The sequence below is a fragment of the Cryptomeria japonica genome, chromosome 9 (genome assembly GCF_030272615.1).
Source record: "Cryptomeria japonica chromosome 9, Sugi_1.0, whole genome shotgun sequence".
Classification (NCBI taxonomy): Eukaryota; Viridiplantae; Streptophyta; class Pinopsida; order Cupressales; family Cupressaceae; genus Cryptomeria; species Cryptomeria japonica.
This window is the reverse complement of record NC_081413.1, coordinates 85,545,711-85,567,101: the sequence shown is the minus strand read 5'-3', so window position 1 is coordinate 85,567,101 and position 21,391 is coordinate 85,545,711. Positions and strand designations below refer to the sequence as shown.

The following is a 21,391-nucleotide window of genomic DNA, read 5'->3' as shown; positions in this document are numbered from 1 at the left end:
TGACAAATGCAAGAATGAGGGATGCTTTAGATCAAATTTAGTATGAATGCATCCTATCTATGCATGATTCTAACAAATGAACTAAACTAGATGATAAGATGACAAGATTAGTAAAAATACTATCCTAACTGATAGTTCTGATACTTAATGTAAGTACAAATCCAATGCCTAACAAGATGAGAGGGGGGGGTGAATCATACAAACTTAATCTTCCATAAAAACAACAAATTCAACCTCGGTAACATATACTTCAGTAATATAACCAAAACTGTTAAACATGCAAACTCAAAAGCATATAAACATCATAACACTCATAACACCAGATTTAACGTAGACACCCAAATAGGGAAAAACCACTATGGGATTTTGGACCCACTAAGAAATATACTCTAATAGAGTATGCTCAGTTAAAAGAAAATCATGTTAAAGATTACAAACACATTGCTAGATGTGACCCGGTTAAGGGATTTCTCTCAGATCTGTCAGGATCTTCACCTTGTTAAAAGTGACCTTGTTAAAGGATTTCAAACACTCAATCAGAATGTCACCTTGCTAGAGGGTTTTACAAACAAGACTGTTAAGTCCACTCGGTTAAGAGATTTTCTGTCACTTCACAAAATAACAGTAATAAAAATCTATCTGCAACTTCACATCTAGAATGATAAAGAAAATTCTTATTTGCTCAATACAATATAGGACTTATCTTGTCCATCTATTGGGCTTTATACTTTGTTATTCAAACAAGTCTTCAAGCTTCTGTGCTCGGTAATCACTATGTAGCATCCATGTGCATACACTTGCCTGCATACATTGTTTATCAACATTTCCTTATTTATAAACAATTTGCTGATTGCTTAATCTCCTTGATCACATTTCCCATGATCAATCATAGCCATCAGATCTTCAACCTTTGACCAGGTTCAATGTATCCTTCGATCTGAAAAAATGTTTACCCCACCTTGGAACTTGCATACATTTCTTGGAACTTGTGCTAGGGTGTTGCGGTTCAATCTGAGCTGTAGATCTTCCTGTCGATTTTCCTTTGCCATAAATTCTTTAACAAACTTTATGCATGACATACCAATCATTTAATCATAGCCAGCTCATCAGCTTCCTTCATTAAATAATGCTTTTATTCATTCAATGCATTCTGTTACTGCTCGGTTGCAACTCGGTAAATACTAAACTTCACTCGGTAGACATTCTGCCTTCATTAACCAATAGCGATAACCTTAGGGTTTACCGACTAGGTTCATTGCTCGGTAACATAGTATAGTATTATCCTTATAATCAATAACATATGTAGGATATCAAAACAATCTAATCATCATGATCTCATTATTGTCTAACTTGGTAATAGTTGCCCATTGAATAACTTATTCCTCCCCTTATTCATCACATTCTTTTTGTGTCTTTTACCGACATCTTTATATTCATCAAATCATACTTTTTAAGATATGACAACATCATACTGAATTAGAAAAACAATTTCTTGACATCAATGACAAAATAATAATATTAAGACAATAAACATCCTTAATTAATTATATCCATAATCATCAACAACCTTCTCAATATCCTTATTGAAATGCCAACAATCTCGACAATCTCCCTCTTGTCTGTTATAATGCCAACACTAACATGATATACTAGTGATATGATTTAATCTAAGATGATAGAAATGCTTCTAAAATGATTATTAGATTTATTTCTATTACAAAGAGAGGCTAGATACTTGCTAAAATTGTGTATAAGTATGATGCTAAAGACTTGGATGATAAAGGGATGAGGGCTCTATTTATAGGAGAAACATGGCAATGGATGGTTAGGATTGGATTATCTTATCAAGGGTCAGGATTGAAAGTTATCAATCAATGTTTGCAATTCTCACCAATGAAATAGTGACAATTGCCAACATAAGACTGTTTAAGAGGAGATGTAAGAAGCATTAAATGTTTGAGAAGACCTCATGGTTACCTTGGGAGGTAAGGGTTAAGGTTACGTTAAGATTACCCATTGGATAAACTCTTGTGAAAGGGTTAAGGAGATAACCATGGTCAAAGCAATGAATGCTTGATGAGATCCCTAGGTTAGATGAGGGTTGAGTTAGGCAAAAATTCTCTGACCATGCCACAAAGGGTTAGTTAACCATTAATGGTTTGAAAGACTTTGGGGACAAATTTGTAAGAGTCCTTCCAAATTTGGGGGTATTCAACAAGTTAGCTTGTTGAAGGCATATGGTCATTTTTATACGTCTACACACACACACACAATATGTATATATATGTATATGTATATGTATACATATACATATACATATATATACATATACATATACATATACATATATATACATATTTGTGTGTGTGTGTGTATACATACATGTATACATATATATGCATGTATACATGTACATATATACATGTCTATATAAATATATGTATGTATATACATATACGTATATGTATATGTATATACATATATACATATATACATACATACATATATATATATATATATATAAATGTATATAAATATATGTATATACATACATACATACATACATACATATGTGTGTGTGTGTGCGTGTGTGTGTGTGCATGTATATATACGTATATGTATATACATACATACATGTGTGTGTGTGTGTGCGCATGTGTATGTGTATATATATATATACATATATATATATACATATATATATATATATATATGTATATATATATATGTATATATATATATACACATACACATGCGCACACACACACACACATGTATGTATGTATATACATATACGTATATATACATGCACACACACACACGCACACACACACACATATGTTAACAGTGTGAACATGTATATGTTCTAGGACTATATAAAATTAAAACTAAAAATTTAATTTCAAAGCACATTTAAATTAAATTACAGGTGTGTGTACACATGTACCTAGTTATCGGGTGGTGTAGGATCATCTGCAACCACGTATCCATGTACACACACACACATACATATATAGACATGTACACACACACACACACGTGTTAACAGTGTGAACATGTATATGTTCTAGGACTATATAAAATTAAAACTAAAAATTTAATTTCAAAGCACATTTAAATTAAATTACACATGTGTGTGTACACATGTATGTATACACATGTACCTAGTTATCGGGTGGTGTAGGATCATCTGCAACCACGTATCCACCATAGAAAATACTGCAACCTCTACATCTGTGTATGTGAGCATACACATTAATGATGAGTGAAGGGGACTATGCAAGCAAGCAGGCATCGATGTGGAGTCTGGACCTAGAAGTGTCAACATAACTAGATGTCCTCATCCTCTGTAGCTACTCCTCAAATGAATTTAGGTCCCCAGATGCATGAATCTGCTCACCACTCTATAAAGGATTTGTGCCATGTATATCCATCTTTGTAGCAACTGAGTGATTTGTAGGTGGGTCATCATGTGCATTAGTGCTACCAGAGTGATGGGAATGCTCAAAATGTCTTGCCCCCTAGCTCAATCTTGTATGACTATAACATCTCGTCACCTCTATTGTAACCTCGTGTAAAGGAATGTGAAGACAAGATGATAGGAAATAGTAAGCCTACAACAAGTCCTCAATCGAACAATGGTACATCTCCCATTGCATACCATCGCTTGTCAAACAATCTACATCCATCGACAAAGGGACACTCGCAAGAGAAAAAAGATCATCTAAACTAGATGTACCACCTATAGAGAATTTGGATTGTGGATGAATCATCATACATTGACCCACACGATCAAATGATACCCTAACAACAACAACTACAATATCTCTAACATTGTAAATTACTTCCTTTTGGGAAGCAATGACAATCTCATATGTTATGGGGGCTAGGGCTAGGGAGATAGCAAACATGCTCTAGCCAACAAAGGCCTTGTAAAATGAAACCACTTGATCAACTCTACGATAAAGATCTCTATCTGCTACCCTACCACGACCCTAAGCACAATAGTCTAGTAGGTCATAGTAGGTAACCTCGAGGCCCAAATGAACCTCAACATACAATTGATGTGCAAAATATAATGGGATTTGGTCATTATTAGAATATTGACCATGCACTGGTAGAAAACAAGGGTAAATCAGAGTTGCCATGTCTGGATACACACATCTTGTGACATGATACCCCTTCACCTTAGCTTTACCCTCATAGTAAGGAAAACATTCTCTTTTGATGGTTTCCTTACTCACATTACTCTGAACAGAGACAAATTAAACATTTCAAGTGACATCTCCCCTCATCTAGGCAAGAATAGAGTCTATAGCCTCAATTGTATAGGCACATGTCTAACTCAACTCATATCTAAGGTGCACTAAGCTCTTTAAAATAGTCTCACAAGTATTCTTATAGACCCCTTGAGATATATTTGGGTTAGCTAGACTAACCTTCAATTTAACGATCTCTATATTAGTGTATACAAAAGGTAACCTACACCACTTGGTGTTGCCAAAGAGAGAGAGAGAGAGAGAGAGAGAGAGAGAGAGAGAGAGAGAGAGAGAGAGAGAGAGAGAGAGAGATCTTTAAAAAGACGTAAGTAGGGATAGAGAGAGGGATCTTATATTTATCTAAAGAGAAAAAAGCTTTATTTGAAAGAAGTTTATGATCTAGAGAGAGAGATTTAAAAAGACTTTAACTCAAGAGAGAGAAAGAGAGAACGACCTAAATAAAGATAGAGAGAGATCTTTAAAAAGACTTAAGGGGAGATAGAGAGAGAGATTTAAACAAAAGTTTATGATATAGAGAGAGTTTTAAAAAGACTTTAAGTTGAGAGAGAAAGAGAGAGGACCTAAAGAAACCTATAGAGAGAGATCTTTAAAAAGACTTAAGGGGAGATAGACAGAGGGATCTTATAGAGATTCTAGAGAGAGAGAATGAACTTTAGAAATATGTTTATGATCTAGAGAGAGATTTGGAGAGAGAGAGAGAGAGAGAGAGAGAGAGAGAGAGAGAGAGAGAGAGAGAGAGAGAGAGAGAGAGAGAGAGAGAGAGAGAGAGAGAGAGAGAGAGAGAGAGAGAGAGAGAGAGAGTCTTTAAAAAGACTTAAGGGGAAAAGACTTAAGGGGAGATAGAGAGAGATGTATCTTATAGATCTAGAGAGAGAGCTTTAAAAGAAGTTCATGATAGAGAGATGGCCTAAAGAAAGATAGATAGATAGATAGATAGATAGATAGAGAGCACTTAAGTTTAATTAAACATGAAAAAAAATGACGAACAAGTACCTAAAAATAAAAAAAATAGGTTTCTAGTACATGTAATAGGTTGTTATGAAACTTTAATCCTAAATCTATGAATTCCAATCCTAAACTCACCAAGGCAATGCAATTTATAGTTTCAAGATGGGGTGTGGAGTTTTGAGTATATTATAGTTTCAAGTGCACTGCACAAGTTACATACAGTCAATTTGGTTTCACATTCTAGGTTTTAACATTCTAAACGATCCAACTTAGGGTTCTAAGTGAATATACCTAGGGTTTCTATGTCATATGTAACCTAGGATCTCATCCTCATTAAATAAATGTTTAATGAATTTAAAAATACAATATTTTCCTATATGAAAGAGATTTGAAATTGAAAAAAACTTCAAAGAAAAAACAAAGAACAAACATGCAACTTACTACAAGAAAAGAAGAAATTTGAAACTTGCATACAATTTATTTTAAAAAAGGAAGATTTTTGTGTACTTGGCATACATCTAGCTGACGTGGTGGGTGATGAAGAGTTTGCATGAGCTTCCTCTCTCCAAAATCACCTTTTAGGTTTGTTCTAACCCCCTCTGACTTGGCGTTGTGTGAATGAAAATAACAATTTAATTGTCATTTCAATTTTTATACAATTTCATAAAACAATGGATTCATTAAGGAACCCTTTTTTTATATTAAAAAAAATAGTACCATGTGGGGATTTGATCGAAGGTTCAATTGAACCCCCTCATTCGTTCGAAGCCATATGGGTCCGTATGAAGGGGTGAAATACCCTTTGTTCGAACATGTATGTTTGTATGAAGGTGTTTTTTGAAACTTTTTTGGCCAACACGAACTTTTCTTTGTGTGTGAAAGTGTAACCCACTATTGTGGGATCACCCCATCGGTAGACTCCAACACATTGAGGCATTGATCTTAAAAATGATAAACAAATTGATGAGGGAGAGATGGAACTAAGATTAGTTAAAATTTCATTGTATGAACCACAAATTCAACTTGAGAGTGACACATAATCCTTTTGATATTGATATCTTAGATGAGGCATAACGATATTTTGAAGTTTGAGACTTTAACTTTAAACTTTAGTTTTAATTTCTAAGCTTTAAACTTTAAAATTTGAACAATTAAATACTATTGTTATATACTTCACTTTGTTATACTTGTGTTATTCTATTATCATAATATTGTTATCATTATACTATTGACATGAGTAGATTTATTATTTTATTGTTGTCCATAGAATAGTAGGGTCCATATCCCCTATGTGTGCGGGCAGGGGATCCATTCTCGGGGCAAGGGCGGCTTCTTTAATTCTCCTTCCCCGGTAGTGGATGCGATGCTTCTAATCCCGAGCTGTATCTGTTCATCCGGGGCCAGGCCAACCCTCTATCTAATAAGTGCCACTTCTTTCTCTCATTCGAAGGCCTATCGCACCCGAGGGCTTCCCTATTCTCTCCATCGGACCCAAGAGAGAGTCATTCATTCGATGAGGAACAGGGGGAGATCACAGGCATTTGTTTATTCCCGACAGCCTATCGACTCCTTCAATGACCCGCTATTGATCCCGAAAGCATTCATTCTCTCCTCGCATCTTTATCTGGTCATCGGATAGAGGCCGGGATCGATCAAGAAATATTAGCCATTTATTTCTGCCTGCCTTTATGCATGCCCAACCCCTGATGTCTTTATGTCTTCTCCGGCCCGGGGACCAACCAAAGGCTGTCACTGCTGCATCAAATATTCCCCCGGCCCAGCGGGAGGCAATAACCCCAGGGGCAGGGGAGCGGGAACCCAACCAGCTGTAGTGGATCCAGTGTTTCTTAACTTTCAGAAAGAGAATATCTGGGGGGAGACGACCTCCTTCATAAACTAGGTTTACGCCCATGCTTAAGATGCCAGTATAAGTAAACTAGGTTTTGTGCAATTATTGGGTGCGCTGTAACGATTTTTTAATTCACCTTGGCCTTCCATGGTTCCGTGTCTGGCTTTAAATATAGCTTTCCTTAGCTGTAACTTGTTTTGATTTATTTCCGCAAGGGTTTTGTACATATCCATTTTAGATTTATTTTTACTTTTGCTGTTGTTTCGGTTTGAGTGATCTTATGCACGCACTAAAATTGTTTGACACAGAACCGAAGATCATTTACTCCTGTGTGCTCCTGTAGTGGTGCGTTTTGGTAGAAATTTACAGCCTAGATCATATGCGAATGTCTCACACTCCAAATTGGTGTCTCGCTTGACAGGCTAGGTGAGCACTTAAGAAACTATGTTTATTCCTCTATTTTACATATAAGAGTTAATTTTGACTACCCAGTAGAGTAGAAAATGGCCTTCGTAGCTTTACTTGTTATGATGGTACAACATACATGTGTTTGAGTTTCAAGAGCCATGCTTTTCTGGATTTGCCATCATTAAGTATTTTAGCAAAGGCTACACGGAGACTTTCAAAGATATGCCTGCACGAGTAGATTGGTACCTGCAAAGGCGATGTTAACATCACTATTTCGATCGTAATAATTGAACACATTTTTTTTTATATTTACTTGTTCATATGAATTCAAACTTGAAATTCTCATTGTCAATGACATTTTGTTTGCTCACATTAGTATTTAATACATTCTTCTTTGCCTAGGCTAATGATTACTTACTTAAAATAGATACTGATGATTCCCATGCCTTCAAGGCATAAATTGAAAGTAATTCGCATATCATGCATGCTTAATAAACAGAAACACGTGTATATTAAAATGAAAAAATTCCAGAAGTGGAATCTGCAAGGCATAGTCGTTTTGATGGAATTTGTCAGCAAGCCGATAAATTTAACAAATTTTGAGGACATAGCGTCAATTAGTTGCATAGCTCTGCTTATAGAATGAAAATATGAATGTAAGCTTTACTTCTGAAAAATTGTATGTCATGGTAAGAAAGGCATGGGCAATTTGCAACATCAAATTGATATCGCAAGACTTAGAGGGAGGCACAAGTGTGTGCTATGCAGAACAATACTGGAGACATGACATGAAATTAATATCAAGCATACCAAGATTAGATATTTATCTGTATAAATTATTTCCAGGCATACCATGCTTTTCCTAGAAAGGTAGCCGCATCTCTTTTAAGTTTTAACTAGTCTTCTACATAAGTTGTATTGTGGAGGCTGTTGATAACTTGATAAGATGGTATCAACATGTTTGCAGATGGATGTACACGGTTAATAAGTTTGTTTGCCTAAGAAGGCTGGCTTAGTCTGTTCATTAGCGCCATGAACTTGATGATGCCTAGTGAGTTTCTCATGTTTTTGTTGACAACCGGGCTTATTAGATACAGGCTACTATTCCTTGTCTTTCATAATCTAAACTATTTTAGCATTTTTGGAAGATGTAATTTTAATGTGAGTTTTTGACCTAAATGACTTCAATGTAATGCACTTCCTATACTTGGTTGGACAGTTCGAGAGTTGGTCTCGATGGTTATTAACCTGTTTCTTCATGGTAATGATATGGGTTTTGTTGATTTTGACTAAATGGATATTTTTTCATTGCATAAATTTTTTTCATTGAAAGAGGGTTGAGGGTATGGCTTGCATCTAATGTATCCAAGGCTAATCTTGAAGCATATTGTAAGAAAGCATTCTATCTGAAATGTGAAATTTAGCTGCCAGAATCTTAGGTCCTAATATGATAGAGAGCATAATGTAAAAGGAGAGCAGTTGTACCGTTGACACCAATTTTGGTATGCCAAGGTCTTGAGAGAGCTTTGACCAATCCTATTTTAAAAGTTTAGTGATAATGATGTTAAGGGCTGATCCTTTGTCCACCATGGCTCTTTTGATTAAGAATTTCTCTTTGAAACTAGCTCCATAAGCAGCATGAGATCCTCTTGATCCAATAAGTCATGGTCTAAAGGCATATTGTTGACGTTTAAGAAGAAATTGGTATATTGAGAGGTTTGAGTTGCATGTTTTAGAGATTGATTACGCTGAATGGGCCTAATAAAGGTGGTTTGGATGATGAGATCCACATAAACTATCCTTTTGAGGTTCTCGTAAGGGTCACCTATAGGCTGGCTGATTTTGTGAAGTGCAAGACTAATATTGATTATTGAAGATGTACAATCAACTATTTGGGGTTTCCTATATTTGTATTTATTTTGAATAGTGAGAATGGTATCTAACTTTAGCTTGTCTTGGGTTGTTAGGAAGGTAGGTGTCATGACTATATTTTTGGTAGAAACATCATTTGTGTGCTTCTAACCACTGTCATGTGCTGATCTGATTTTTTACTCCAGCGACGAAATTGTCTTACAAGTTGTAAGACTTCACAATATCAAAATCGAACAATTTGCACCAACCATGAAGAATGGAAGTATACCCACAATTATATCAGACTTCATATAAGGAGAGTCATATTAATGATATTAACATGTTGATGATACACCCCAGAAGTCTTCAGTATTTCAAAACATAAACTTAAGTATTCATTACAGAAATGTGGCTTAATTATTATTGACATAATATCTTCTTCTATATATATGTGATCAACAACCAAAATAGATTTTCAAAAATGTCTCCTCCTTTACAACAATGCTTACTTGATCTCCTAGACACAACTAAATATTGAAAAATATTGGATCCTTTGCCCAAGTGTATCTTGATCCCATGGTGTACGCCTAAGTGTTGAAGGACAATTTGACTAAAGCGAGCTTCTTTCTATTGGTGCATGTGGGAACACTAGCTTCAAATTTTCTAACATTCTTGCTCTGCAATGAGGTGCATGTCTTCTCTTATGTGCACATCTAAACATTGTCAACACATCTAACACCAAGGTGTTGATGTTCCCATACAAGCACCCATAGTTTGTCTTCACAACTTAGCCAAATTTTGGAGTTGCTTCCTTTCTTTCAAAAAGATCAATGTCTTGAAGAGCCTCATTCAAAGATCTTGCTAAGAATCAAAAAGGACAACAAGATGACTAGACAAACATAACATATGAAAGTTTCATAGGGGTGGAACAAATTAAGATTATAGGAAGCTCTTTTTTACTCTCTTGCGAATGCATGGTATCAACCCTTTAAACTGATCAAGATTGAAAAGAAAATGGCAAGAGAAATATGATAAGAAAGAACTAAATCCCAATGTCATAAACAAACAATCCTAAGAAGAGCAACACAAATAAGAACAATGATCAAATTTCAAATACAGGCACACTTTCTAGCTCTATTAACAATGACGATAACAACAATATCATAAGTGATCCCTAGAAATTCGTACATCCAATTAAAATCACAACCAACAATGTAGTTGGCACAATAAGGCTCATTTGTTGTTTGTAACTAGGGTTATATGGGTTCGGATTGCCTTAAGGCAACATCCGAACCCCCTTTAGGACCGGGCCCTATCCTAGTGTAATGTGACCCTATCATATGCACAACCCAATACCACGCTATGCTAAATACACGCCATCTAATTTATTGGCGCCAAAAACCGAAGGAGGCCGACTTGCATTCAAGGAGTAAAAGATGTGTATAAATAAGTGACAATTTGCAAGTCAATACACATTCATTCATTTTCTACATGCAAATGAGAAAACAACTTTGCTAATCAGGTGTGAATTAATAAGGAAGAAGGCGAATTCATCCAGACTTATGCGAATTTGTGCAAGATGACATAGGTGGTGTTGTACAACTTGAAGGACATAGAAAGAGCAGATCTGCTACACAAATAGATCAGATTTGACAGAAAAGCTAAGTATTGTAATTGTGCATTTAAGAGGAGAATATATAATCTGACCTGTGGGTCTTTCATGTTGGGTTTTTCCTCCTTGGAGGTTTTCCCAGGGTATGCTTGTTTATCTACTGTTTTATTTCTGATTTATGTTGGCTTATTAAATACTGCAAATCTGATTACAATCTAGGGCATATTTAATTTATGTTAGCCTAATAAAATACTGCAAATCTGATTACAACCTAGGGCATAATCAATTATATAAATCTGATTAACATACCTAGGGTTTAAAACTACATGGTATCAGAGCTAAGGGGTCATTAACTTCTGATTTTAGCAAATCAATTGTTGCATATAGCTGTTGTTTGTTTTCAGATTAAAGATGTCAGGTTTGAAGGCTAAAGATAGACTTGAGGGAGCCATTGATTTTGCTGCTTGGAAAGTTCGTATTCTATTGATCCTTGAAGAGAACGACCTACTGAAATTTGTAGAAGAAGAAAGGCTGTCTCCTCCAGAAGATGCTGAAGAGCTGAAACTGTTCAAGAAAGATTCCCTCAAGGCTAGAAGGATCATAATTGAGTTCGTCAAGAATCATCTTGTCACTGTCATATCAAAGTTTGTATCTGCCAGAGAAATGATCAAACACTTGGAAGGGATGTATGAAGTCAACAATCTCAGCAGGGCCCTTGCCCTAAGACATCAACTTCTACACATGAAAATGAAAGAAGAAGACTCAATCATAGCCTACTTCATGAAGATCAATGAACTAAAGGACAAGCTAAGCACTCTTGATTGCCAAATCTCAAATAAAGATCTTGTTATGATTGCATTAAATGGTCTATCTGATGAATGGGAACCATTCATTCGTAGCATTGGTGGAAGAGCCGATCGTCCCAACTTTGAGCGTCTTCAATCTGATTGCATCGAAGAGGAATCTCGAATTGAGGGAAGAGGAAAACTCAAGAACTCTCTCAAAGATAATCATGTTCTCTTAACTAAATCTAGGAAAGGTGGTCATTGGAAGAAAGAGAAGAGAAGCAAAGATTTTAGATCCTCCTCCTATGATCCAAGGAAAAAGTCAAGAGATTCCTCTCACATTCGTTGCTTCAGATGTGACAAGTATGGTCACTATGCTAGAGATTGTCAGAATGACCCAAAGGAAAGGGAAGCCAACTTAAATGAAGTTGCCAAACAAAGTGAAGACTACCTTCTTATCTCTGCTCTTTCCAGCAATGTTTCTACGGACAACAATACGTGGATACTTGACAGTGGTGCCTCTAGACACATCTCAGGATTCCGTGAGCATCTCTCAGATCTGATTGAAAAAGACACCAATCTTCATGTAGTAATCAGTGATGATGCTCGATACTCGGTAAAAGGTTCTGGCACTACCTCTTTTAAACTAGATTCTGGTATTTCCTTACAACTCTGTGATATTATTTTTGTACCTGGTATTAAAAGAAATCTTATTTCTATTTCGGCTTTAGAAGATAAGGGTTTGCATATAGCATTTTCTGAAGGGAAAGTACTTGCTTGGCTTAAGAAATTTAATTTCAAATCTGCTCGTATTATTGGAAATAGATGTGATAGTTTATATAAGCTTGCAGCTAATCCAATTCAAGCTCTCATTCATGAGACCCCTGAATCATGCGAGCTATGGCATAGAAGATTGGGTCATCTTCACTTTCAAGCTCTTCCCACTCTCGGTAAAATGGTCAAAGGTATGCCTAAACTCAACTTATCTCATGATGATGCTTGTAAAGGTTGTGCAATGGGTAAGAATGTAAAGAATCCCTTTCATAAAAACGATAGTAGGGCTAAAGAAAGGTTAGAGCTTATTCATTCAGATTTATGTGGTCCTATGTCTGTAGCATCTCCTAGCGGTTTCCTATATTATGTTATCTTCATAGATGATTTCTCTAGGAAAACATTGATCTATTTTCTTAAAACTAAAGAATCTGAAGAAGTCCTAAACAGATTTAAAGAATTCAAAGCCTTAGTTGAAAATACTACAGGAAATCAAATTAAATGTTTGAGGTCTGACAATGGAGGTGAATACACCTCAGGTAGCTTCTATGACTTTTGTGTTAAAGCAGGAATTAAGAGGGAGTTCTGTGTTCCCTACAACCCTCAGCAAAATGGAGTTGTTGAAAGAAAGAACAAGACCATTGTTGAAGCTGCAAGAGCCATGATACATGATCAAGACTTGCAACCTTTTCTATGGGCAGAAGCATCCAAAACCGCTGTTTATATTCATAATAGATGTCCTCATCGCGTCCTAAAGTATGTGACACTTGAAGAAGCCTTTTTAGGAATCAAACTTGACATCAGTCACCTAAGGATATTCGGAAGCCCTGTGTATGTTCATTTGCCTAAAGAAAAACGAACCAAGCTGGATCCATCTGGAAAGAAAGGCATCCTAGTAGGATACAACGAATCTTCCAAAGCCTTCAGGATCTACATTTCAGGTCAAAGGTATGTTGAGGTAAGTAGAGATGTAACTTTTGAAGAAGATATTGCTTTCAAAAGATCTAAAGGTTCATTAACCAACAATAATGATATGGTGATGGAAAAACAAGATTCAATAGTTGATGCTAACCCTGAGTTACAGGAGGAGTCTACTGACCTTCCAGATCAGGAAGTTCAGAATGACCCATCAGAACCCATGCAATCTACCGATATACCTTAGGATATTATGGTCTGCAAGAAGAGACCACTTTGGGTTAGAAATACGATTCAAGATGCTGAAGGGTTTGCTGCTCCCAGAGGAACCTTCAGAAATAGCAAGAGTTTCCAAAATCACGCCAACTACATTTCTGTGATGTGCAATATAATTGAGTCTGAACCCCACAATATCGGAGAAGCTATGTCCCATCATGCTTGGAAATTAGCCATGGATGAAGAGTATGGGTCTATCATCAAGAATGATGTCTGGGACATTGTACCCAGACCCAAAGGTAAGTCTGTCGTTTCCTCTAAATGGTTGTTTAAAATTAAACATAATGCTGATGGTAGTATTGAAAAATATAAAGCTAGGTTTGTAGCACGTGGTTTTTCTCAAAAGGAAGGAATAAATTATGAAGAAACCTTTGCCCCTGTTGCTAGATATACTTCTATTAGGTCTATAATAGCTATTGCTGCAGCCAAAGGTTGGGAGTTGCATCAAATGGACGTTAAGACAACCTTCCTTAATGGTGTCATTGAGGAGGAAGTCTATATTGAGCAACCAGAAGGTTATGTAATCCATAAAAGAGATTTTCATGTTTGTAGGTTGAAGAAAGCCTTATATGGGCTCTAATAGGCTCCTTGCGCTTGGTATGAAAGAATTGATAAGTACTTACTAAGTTTAGGATTTTTCAAGAATGATGTTGATGTAACATTTACTTGAAAGTTTATAATGATGAGATGCTTATTTTAATTTTGTATGTAGATGATTTATTCCTCACTGGTGAAAATAAATTAATCATGAGATGTAAAAAGGAATTAGCCTCAGAATTTGAAATGAAGGATTTAGGTCTAATGCATTACTTCCTAGGGTTAGAAGTATGACAAAGAGCTAATGAAATCTTTCTAAGTCAGGGAAAATACACTATTGATATTTTGAAAAGATTTAGAATGATAGATTGTAAACCTATGCGTACTCCTATGGAATCTAACTTAAAGAAGTTAAGTGTTTCTGCAGCTAACTCTGATTTTGCAGATCCTTCTGATTGATTGGCTCCCTGATGGACCTAGTCAATACTAGGCCAGATATTCGTTATGCCGTGAATGCTCTCAGTCAGTCAGTTCATGAGCTCACCTAAACATGTTCACCTGGTTGCTGCCAAGCACATTCTAAGATACCTGCGTGGCATGATTGGTTATGGACTGAAGTATTCACTTAATACCCCAATCCTCTTGAAAGGCTACTTAGATTCAGATTGGGCAAGAAGTGTCAAGGACGGGAAAAGTACTTCAGGCATCTGCTTCAACTTGGGCTCCGCTGTGATCTCTTGGGCATGCAGAAAGCAATTTTCGGTAGGATTAAGCACTGCAGAAGCTGAATACATTGCCGCATCTGTTGCATCCAGAGAAGCAGTGTGGCTTCGTAAGCTCCTTGTTGGATTATTTGGTCGAGCCAGTGATCCTACCACCATTCATTGTGAGAATCAAAGCTGTATAAAGATGTCAGTAATTCCTGTATTTCATGACCAGTCCAAACATGTGGAAACACACTATCATTACATTCGGGATATGGTGCAAAGAGGCGCCATTCATCTAAAGTACATTAGCACAGATGAACAGATTGCTGGCATCCTCACCAAACCTTTATCCAGAGTGAAGTTCGAGTACTTCAGAGATAGACTTGGTGTCATGGAAAACGGAACCCTGATTGAGAGGGAGCTTCAATCTCAGTGACTATTTGTAGCACTTTGAATCATTCCTTGTTTGTGTGCCAGAATGAATTACATCCAATCTATGCTTGTGTGCTAGATGGATAATTGTAATAATGTAAAGACCCACCGGTGTATTATACTTTCTATGCTTGTGTGCTAGAACCATCCTATGCTTGTGTGCTAGGTGGAAGATGTAATTCTATGCTTGTGTGCAAGATCCATTCTATGCTTGTGTGCTAGATGGAACTTAAAGGTTCAGATTATGTATTCTCCTCCTCCCTAGTTAAGAGGGAGTGTTGTTTGTAACTAGGGTTATATGGGTTCGGATTGCCTTAAGGCAACATCCGAACCCCCTTTAGGACCGGGCCCTATCCTAGGGTAACGTGACCCTATCATATGCACAACCCAATACCACGCTATGCTAAATACACGCCATCTAATTTATTGGCGCTAAAAACTCAAGGAGGCCGACTTGCATTCAAGGAGTAAAAGATGTGTATAAATAAGTGACAATTTGCAAGTCAATAAACATTCATTCATTTTCTACATGCAAATGAGAAAACAACTCTGCTAATCAGGTGCGAATTAATAAGGAAGAAGGCGAATTCATCCAGACTTATGCGAATTTGTGCAAGATGACATAGGTGGTGTTGTACAAGTTGAAGGACATAGAAAGAGCAGATCTGCTACACAAATAGATCAGATCTGACAGAAAAGCTAAGTATTGTAATTGTGCATTTAAGAGGAGAATATATAATCTGACCTGTGGGTCTTTCATGCTGGGTTTTTCCTCTTTGGAGGTTTTCCTAGGGTATGCTTGTTTGTCTATTGTTTTATTTCTGATTTATGTTGGCTTATTAAATACTGCAAATCTGATTACAATCTAGGGCATATTTAATTTATGTTAGCCTAATAAAATACTGCAAATCTGATTACAACCTAGGGCATAATCAATTATATAAATCTGATTAACATACCTAGGGTTTAAAATTACATCATTAATGTGGTTGTAATGTCCCTTTTTTTGACCACTTAGTTTTTGTTTCCAAACCGATAGATTAAGGTATCAACCAGGGCATATAACCAATAAACGTTTTGGATTTATTATGTCTTAATTGCATGCTGTACAATATCTTGGCAGTAAGCTTCCATTGTGCCTGCAAACTCCTACGGGAAAGTGAATATTCAATGCCCTTGACTTGCATAGGAGTTCGATATTATGTAACTGCATTTTCAGGCATGATGTTCTTCATCTTCATTTGAGAAATTGCTATTGGCAGTACAAATTGGACCTTTCTGAGGTCCAACCGCTAGTTTTATTGTTGCTCTTACAAATTAACCTAAAATCACAAACTCAAGTTCAATATCAAAAGAAGGGGAAAAAAGAAAACAAAAGAAAAACAAAAGAAAACCAATCAAACCTAATGTAACACCAAACAAAAACAATAGAAAGAAAGCGCAAAAATTCTTTTGAAAAGCTCATATGTGAAAGCCACAAAACTTGGCATGCATGGGAGCATTTTAGTTGCTCAGAAGCACGCACATGACATTAAATGGAGCTTTCCCTGGCGACAATTTCCTTAAAGTGTTTAGGTACTAATTGAGTTGGCTAAATCGGTTGATTACCACTCCCATTGCCATAACAATTACGAATCGACAGAAACACAAGGGCGCAAGATTTGTAAGGGTTCGAGTGGCTTTGTGGTAGGGTTTTGTAAAAACCCTCTGTAGTGCTTCTTTTTGGTCGCTAATTGTTTCCAGTTGTTTTGTTTGCAAGTGAGCGAGGGTTTTATGTTTCACTTTTATTTTGTAAATTAAATCATTTTTTTGTTATTTGTTTGTATATGTCGAGATAAAGCTTTATGATATATGAGTGAGGTCACCATTTTTCTGTTTGTGATGGAATGGGCATGTATTTGCTGCTGGCTGCTGGCTGCTGGCCAGTGGTCCAGCGATAGATCTTGTCATGCACTATTATGATGGTCCGGGTAATTGTAAAACGAACTGCCTAATATCAGTCATGATTGCGTTCATTTAGCTGCACTAATGTCTTTTTCTAGTTTTTTTGCCTCCATACAGACCTTTCCTTGACAGAGTGGCGATTAGAGCCATCTCGAAGTGACGCATGAAAGGATTTTAATTAAGGTAGTTTATAAACTTGTGTAACCGGCAAGACTACCAAGCAATTTAAAAGATGCAAACATTGGTGTATTTTAAAGAGCATTTAATCTGGCAACCAATAGGCTCTTACGCATATGGGCACATTAGTATTATAAACCAGGATATTTTCACCAAGGCTCCTGCCTGTTGGCAAACCAGCCAATGAGATTTTGTCAAGGTTATGAAATTCTGGGAAGATAATTCATTTGGCTGATCTCGTTTGATAGGATGTAGCTACCTGTTGTGATCATTTCACACATCGCCCCATTAGAATGGGGACCCCCTCTTTTTGCTTTTGTTTTGCTTTCTCTCTGCTTTTAGGGTTTTGAGTGAGTGAGTTGTCTGGGCTAGGGCTAAACCTTAGGGTTTCTTTTTTTTGGCGTCATTCAAGCTAAGTCTAGTCAAATTTTGGAAAGATGTTAAGTGTCTCCTTGAGGATTTGAGATTGTTAGAATAAGGTAAACCTTACAGGGGAGTCAAATAGGTCTCAGGTTAGGTCTTGATTGAAGAAAGGTTTTTAGGGTAAGGTCCAGTTTGTCTCCAAGTCTGAGTCAGTTAAGCATGGTCAGTGAAGAAAGGGAGTTTGGTGGGCCAAATGGAATAGGGAATGAAATGGATCTAGAGCCTGAAACTGTCAAAGTCGCTCGTGACCCTCTCTGAGGGTCCAGGGTGAAATTCCTTGTCGACTGCATTTCCTTCCCAATTTTAACTAAGTGTTGACATGTTTGAGGGTGAAATTGTGTGTTCTTGCCTGGAGAAGTTTTGATCAATTCTTGGAAAGTAAGATGATGCCTGAAATGCCAAATTTGCTCCTAACCCTTGTTGAGGGTCCAGGGCGAACTTCATCCTAAACACAATTTCTTGTTTTTTTCGATGGACTTGCTAACTGGTTCCTGGCCTTGAGAATAACCTGACTCTACCTTGTGAAGTGGTTTGAGACTTAAATTTTGAGCAGTTTAGCTTGAAATGCCAAAATCACTCCTGACCCTCTTTGAAGGCCCAGGGCGAAAATGTTGTTTAAGCTTATCTGTCACTGACTTTGGCTAACTTGTTTTGTGCAGGGTCTCTCGGAAGGAGGATTGGACGTCGCTTGAGGCAATTGAAGGTTTGAAGACATGAAAAATGATGAATTTTGGAGACTAAGGGCAAATTTGCTCCTGACACTCTTTGAAGGCCTAGGGCGAAATTTTGATGTTGCCTCATTTTGCAGCGAAAAGGGATCAAGTTTTGAACATGAATGGAAAATGAACAACTCCCTCCACCCGCCTAAAAGAGTTTTAACTTGAAATGATGAAGGACTTTGTTGAAAACTTCAAAATCGCTCTTGACCCTTGCTGAGGGTCCAGGGCGAAAATTCTTATTGGAGTCATTTCTAGCCTTGTTTGGTCAAATTGAGATGTCAAAGGCCTGATGAATGGTGAAATGAGCGTGATGAAGCATCCAGACTTGATTGAAGACGAAGAGATGAAGGAGTTTTGTCCAGGAAAGGTAATTTCGCTCCTGACCCTTGCTGAGGGTCCGGGGCAAAATTCTTTATAAACACATTTTTTGACTTTTCTTGGACATGGAAACCTATTCATAGCACAATACAAGGTGAAATCCTCCTTAGCAAAAGTTTCAAGGTGAAAAGTGAGGCATTTTGGTCACAATTGCAAAAATCGCTCCTGACCCTCTCTGAAGGCCCAGGGCGAAATTCTAAAAAGCACATTTTTCTTGCAAAGTCAAAATGATTTTTGTGGTTGGAATGGATGAGAAAAGACATGTTTTACCCATTGAAGATGATTTGGATGATCAACAAAGAAGCAATCAGGCTAGATAAGAAAAATCACTCCTAACCCTTGCTGAGGGCCCAGGGCGAAAAACCTAATATTGGACCTTTTCCTCCAAGTTTGAATGAAGCTAAACCTAGACACGAGCTTGAAATGATGTTTTAATTGCCTTGAAGTGAAGAAGAATGGTCAAGAATGCAAGTTTTGAAGGCAATTATAAAAGTCGCTCCTGACCTTTGGAGAGGGTCCAGGGCAAAAATCACAAAACCAACCTATTTCCTTCAAGATTGTGCTTAAGGCAAGGTTAGGCTAAGGTGGAAAAGACATTCAAAAACATGATGAATAAGGATTTGCCTCTAAAACTTGATGAATCTAAGCCAGGGAACAAAAAATCGCTCCTGACCCTTGGAGAGGGTCCAGGGCGAAAATTTGAAAACCTCTCATTTTACCTTGCAACAACAAAGCAAATTTGGATGGGGTGGATAAGGAAAGACATTGCCTAGTAATGAATAAAAGTTTCAGCGAAAAATGATGATGGATTGAGCCTAATTTAAAAAAAATTGCTCCTGACCCTTGCTGAGGGTCCAGGGCGAAAAACTTGAAAAGAAGATTTTCTTGCTTGGTTTGGGAGCATAAACATAATCTTGCTTGGTGAAGAAGTTTTTTGATAAGGAAATGAGGATTTTTGGTCAAAATTGAAAAAATCGCTCCTGCCCTTGGTGAGGGTCCAAGGTGAAAAACACCAAAATCACACCTTTTCTCCAAAGTTGGATAGAGCAAAGTCTGGAATTCAGTGAGAAGACCTACTTGAGATGCCTTGAAGAGATTTTGAACTTTGAAAATGCCAGTTTTGAGCCAAATTAGGAAAATCGCTCCTGACCCATGGAGAGGGTCCAGGGTGAAATTCCTCTGAAAGGCATTATTTCCTTCAAGATTTTTGATGAAGTAACTCAATTGTGCAAGGAAATGGATCTTGGAAATAACGTTGAGGGTTCAACAATTAAGCTATAAGATGGATTACAGCTTAAAATGCAAAAATCGCTCCTGACCCTTGGAGAGGGTCCAGGGCAAAATCCTTATTTCCACCTAAATCCTCATGCAGAATACCAAAACTTGAAATGCAAGACCTTAACTGGGTATGAATTCATCCTCCGGGAGATTTTAGAGTCAAGGTACCAAATATTCAAGGCTAAATTTGGAAAATCGCTCCTGACCCTTGGAGAGGGTCTAGGGCGAAATTATTTGCAAGCTTCATCAAGACCTTGATCAAAAATTAATATTCTCTAGTTTGCACTAAATCGCCAAAATTGCTAAATTTGAGACATTTGGAAAATTAAATTTAAATTCGCATTAATTTAAAAGCATTTTGGTATTTAATAAATTAATTTTAAGCCTTGAAAAAATCAAAATTTTACTTTGGAGGCATCTAAAATTAATTTTTATTAAATTAAAATTTATTAGTGAGCGCTCAAGGCTTTATTTTGCTTTTATTTTACAAGTCGGCCACCCTTTTTGGAGATTGTATTTATTTTTTCTCCTCTTTTTTGCCAAGTCGGCCTAGGGGAAGCAAGGGGTGAGCGCTCTATATATTGGAGGAGTATTGCTTCACATTTCAAATCATTCAATCATTCCTTCTAAGTGCGAAATTGGAGAGCAAATTGGAGGATCGAAATATAGCTTGTTTGGAGCGAATTTCTACTAAGTGTTAAAGGCTAAGGAGGGTGGAGTTTATTCCTTTTGATGCTAGAGGAGGCGCAATTCAGCCAAGAGAGGGCTATGATTTAAACTTTGCCTAGTGAAATCCATTTTTCTTGCATCATTTTTCAAGGGTCTTAGAGTTAGTACTCAAGAGGAGGTATGGCGAAATTATCTTAACATTCTTGTTCAAGACTTGATTTTTTAGACACTTTTTTTAGAAAAATCAAAGTGTTGATTGGTTAATTAGGAAATGATAACTCTAGATTTATCATGAAGTTTCCTAATTAATATCTTGAATCTTCCTTTGGAGAAATCTTAATTTCTACACTGATATAATGCTCAAGGACTAATTTTGAAATGTTGTGTAGGTGTCAAGATGACGACTCCAAAGGTAGAAGCATCTACTAGTCG

The 21,391-nt window shown here is 36.9% G+C and overlaps 1 protein-coding gene across 4 annotated transcripts in view; it reads left to right on the top strand.

Annotated features, from left to right (window-relative positions):
• The first annotated feature begins 6,548 nt into the window (after window positions 1-6,548).
• LOC131030211 (mitochondrial Rho GTPase 1) overlaps window positions 6,549-21,391 on the top strand; it is a 79,576-nt gene continuing 64,733 nt past the window's right edge. Inside the window, exons 1-2 of one of the 4 annotated variants that reach the window (XM_057960924.2) lie at window positions 6,549-7,128; window positions 7,386-7,503. The gene's annotated coding sequence lies outside the window, so the exon portion shown is untranslated. The remainder of the gene's footprint in view (window positions 7,129-7,385; window positions 7,504-21,391) is intronic. The other 3 variants (XM_057960925.2, XM_059210916.1, XM_057960926.2) reach the window with 3 other exon arrangements.